Raw genomic sequence first — 4,190 nt, forward strand, 5'->3', positions numbered from 1 at the left:
GTGAACTACCCCGTGGGGTGGTTGCAGAAATCACAGAGAGAATGTTTGTGAGCCCCTGATCATCATGACCCAGTATTTTGTCTGCCCATCTTGTTTATCTTCTGACCGAGGAAGGGGCTTGGACATTGGACCTTGACTGAAAGTTGAGGTCTCAGAAGCAGACCCAAATAGTAAGTGGGAGTCTCGGAGTCCCAGGGATGTGTGGGGGCCTGGCCTGGCTAGGGGGACCCACAGCATTTTCCTGGGGCTTTCCCTGTGGGGAGGGGTCTCCACTCCTCCAGTCACACTCTGTCTATACCTGGGATGGTTTCAACTTGTTGAAAAAGTTTTTCTTTGGTCTGCATGGAATTTTAAAACCAGCCATTACTCAGGAATGAAGACATTTCACATGAAAGTGTGGGTTTCAATTTCCTTTGGATCATTGGGGGATTTGGCCATACTGGCTCACATTTCTAGGTGGCAGCTGTGGGCCAGAGTTGAATAGCAGGGGCTCCCCCTCAAGGGGCCCCATTAGGCAGGGTACATACAGTTTGCTGCAGTCTCCACTCTTCTCTATTGCCCTGGTCTTCAAAATTAAGCATGCAAGAGGTTTCTAAAAATGCAGATTGCTGGGCCCACCAAGATTTTCTGTTTTTGAGAATTTGCCTGAGAATTTTGAATATGTTCCAGTGATGCTGTTGAGGACTAGGGACCACTTTGAAAACCACTGGGCCACCTGAGCCTGCATATGATGTATCTGAACCCTTCGTCTATTGTTTTCACATGGAAATAAATAGGGAAATAATTCTCTGTACTTACAACCCTAGCAAAATAGCAAAATTAAAGAGGACAGAGAAGCCGGGGGGCAGGGGCCCACACTTGTAATCCCAGCAACTTAGAAGGCTGAGGCAGGAGGATCACAAGTTCAAAGCCAGCCTCAGTAACTTAACAAGGCCTGAGGCTGCACAACTTAGTAAGATCCTGTCTCAAAAAAAAAAAAACAAAAAAAACAAAAAAAAAACATTAATGGAGGTGAGGGTGTGGCTCAGTGGTTAAGTGCCCTGGGGTTCAATCTGTGGTACCAACAAATAAATAAACAAACAAACAAATAAATAAATAAATAAATAAAAGACAGAGTATCATTTGTTCCAGCAAAATGGAGAAAAGGAGAGGTATACATTTCTTTGGGGATGAGAAGGATATTCCCTTGTTTTTCTTTGCACATAATTTGCATATATGTCAAATAAACACAACTTAAAGTCCTGAACACAGAATGAGGATGAGCCATGTGGCTGCCACTACTCTGGGTTTCACACCGTGTACTCACTCATTTCCTTTGTCTGGGGGGCCCAGCAGGTGTTTGAGTGGGTGACCCTGCCCCACAGCTGATCCACTAATTGAAACACCATGATATATGTGGGCTACGGAGCCACAGGATGGAAAGCAGACCTAGTTTCCACCCTCGGGGGCTCACAGACCATTGGGACAGGCGGATAAAAGAAACTAAGCTAATATAGACAAGAAAGAATTATCATTGCCATAACAGTCAGGGTGCAGAGGTGGGGAATGGGCTGTACGGGCACTGCCTGAAGTCTTTCCTGAGGTCCTCATCCTAGGGGGGAACGAGTTGGGAAGCAAATGGAATCCTGGACCAAGTCAGCTTGAATCTTTGCCCTACAATATGGAGGCAGATTGAAATTCAAGAGACCTGGGCTCCAATGCTGGCTCCAGTATCCCTTTGCTTGGGTCTCCCCATCCCTACAGATTTTTTGGGGGGGAACTGGAAATTAAACCCAGGGGTGCTTAATCACTGAGTCACATCCCCAGCCCTTTTTCTATATTTTATTTAGAGACAGGTTCTTGCTGAGTTGCCGAGGGCCTTGCTAAATTGCTGGGGCTGGCTTTGAGCTTGTGATCCTCCTGCCTCAGCCTCCCGAGCCTCTGGATTACAGGTGTGCGCCAGTGTGCCTGACTCCACCCATATAGATTTTATCCCCCTCAAAGCCCAAACCCTTGCTCACCAGACCCCAGAGAAGTACTGGCCTTGACCCATGCTGCTATCCTCTCTCCATTACTCCCTCACATCCTCTGACCTCCAGCTCTGACTGCCACCTTGTTCTTCCTGGCCAGGTCACATGATACCTAGAGTTGTTACTTAGTGCTTTATGAAGGTCCAGGTGTGTCTAGATCCATGGTATTCCCTGAAAATTACTTTGGGTCTCTGGAACTCAGAACCTTCAGGACCATTTTGTCCTACTCAATTGAGAAACTCAATCCAGTGCTTTCCATGGAGAATGCTTTCCAACTGGTCTGTCCACAACATGGGTGAGGGGCAGGGCTTCTCCTTCCTCTTGCCTTTCCTCACAGAGGCTGGCCCAAGACAGAGCACTGAGCAGAAGATGGGATGGGAACTGGCACTTCTCTTAGTTGCCTCTTCTTATGCCTGAAGAATCTTGCCTGAGTGTGGTGAACTTGTGACAAATTCTTCCCCTGTGGTGCCCGCTGCAGACATCACTAATCAACCATGAGTTTTCCATTGAGTTCATGTGGGGTATAATGTCTGATTCTTCAAAGCAGTCCTCCAGGAAGCTGATGTCATGAATTGGAGTTCACTTGTAAGATGAAATTTATTAGCCATTCTTATTTTAGGGAGAGAACCCAGGTAGGATTCTAGGCCAGAGGCTGGAGTGGCCTGTATGCTAGCTAATGAAGAGAGCTCTGGGAAGTGTACAAGGAGTGGGCAAGATGTCCCTCTGAAGGAGAGATCCTGTGCTGAGAAGCATCAAGGCAGAAATGAGAACCAAGACAGAAGGAAGTTCAGAGGGCAGTGTGTCCTGCTCCAGATCTCCGGAGGGTCACAAAAGGGTGTCCTGAGAGTGAGGACTTCTGGAACTTGCCACTGCCAACCCCCAAGCTAAAGCATCATCCTTCCCCAAAGGCTAGACCACTCCCCACCCTAAGTTCCAAGCAGAGGCAGCTCAGGCGCTTTGGAGGGTCCCTCTGTAAGCCAAAGAAGCTTTTATGAAAATTAAATGTGGATGTTTGTGTTCCGGGAACATCAATATATTTGACAGAGCCATGGTCCTTGGGAGAGCACAGGCATGCTGATGGCTGTCAAAGCTCCAAGGGACTGTCAGGGCTACCAAGGGACTGTCTGGACGTCCTGCAACCTACCCTGGGTGGAGGCTCCACGGCTAGATTGCAGAGCTGAGCACAGTTCCCTGCACAGAGTGGTGTCACACGGAAGGTCACATCTTCTTACTGTACTCAAGTCCTGGGGTGAGACATGGTGGGCCTTGGTCTGCTCTGGAGCTTGGCCCTGGTGGTCCAGGAGAGTTTTGAACAGTCTGGCTGCTGGGCACTGCCCGTCATCCCCAGTGCCCTGAGCATTCTCCACGGCCAAGCCTTTGCCTGCCTGTTCTCCAGGCCTGGTGTTCCCATCCCTGCTCCATTTGGGTCCATTCCAAGTCCTTTTGTTTCTTAAGGGTCAACTTCAGGGCCATTTCCTCCACGAGGTGCTGCCTGGTGAAGACCTCTGGCTCTCTCTGCTGCTGTCCCCACAGGACCTGATGTCTACATGTCTGAGAATCTGAGGCCACCGTGCTTCCTGCAGGCTGTGAGGGCAGATGGGCACCACAGCTCTGGGGTGAGGCCAGGCCAGACTGTGAGCAGCCTACAACCCCCTCAGCTCCAGGGGATGGTGGCTTGTTGACGGCTGGGCCAAGAGCACACATCTGGTCTTGTTCACCTCCACCCATGTGCACTGCAGGATGAACAGGCCTGGCCTTTGGTCTCCACAACCTTTGCTTCTCAGCATCAGGGCTCTGGGACCAGGCTTTGCAGATGGAAATGCACAGTGTATGGTGTAGGGTCCGGGCACATTCCCCAGCTGGAGGTGTGGCTCTGTGGTGACTCAGCCTCTCTGAGACTCGGTTTCCTCAATTGTAAAATGGAGCACCTGTTCCCATCTAAGAAGGCTATCATGAATAATCCAGGCACCAAAGTCTCTCTGCCTAGAGTGTTATGTGCTTCCCCTTTGCCCACATGGCTCCTATTCATCCTTCCGACAATGTGGCCTCCATATCACTTCCTCCAGGAAGCCCTCTCCGGTCACATGGTCCAGTTAGGTTCTCTCACTGTGGAACTCTGCTCTCCTCTTCCACTGTTCTTTTCTCTGTGTCTCCTCAGTAGAGTGTGAGCTGCATAAGGGC

This window comes from Ictidomys tridecemlineatus, chromosome 1 (genome assembly GCF_052094955.1).
Source record: "Ictidomys tridecemlineatus isolate mIctTri1 chromosome 1, mIctTri1.hap1, whole genome shotgun sequence".
In the NCBI taxonomy this organism is placed as follows: Eukaryota; Metazoa; Chordata; class Mammalia; order Rodentia; family Sciuridae; genus Ictidomys; species Ictidomys tridecemlineatus.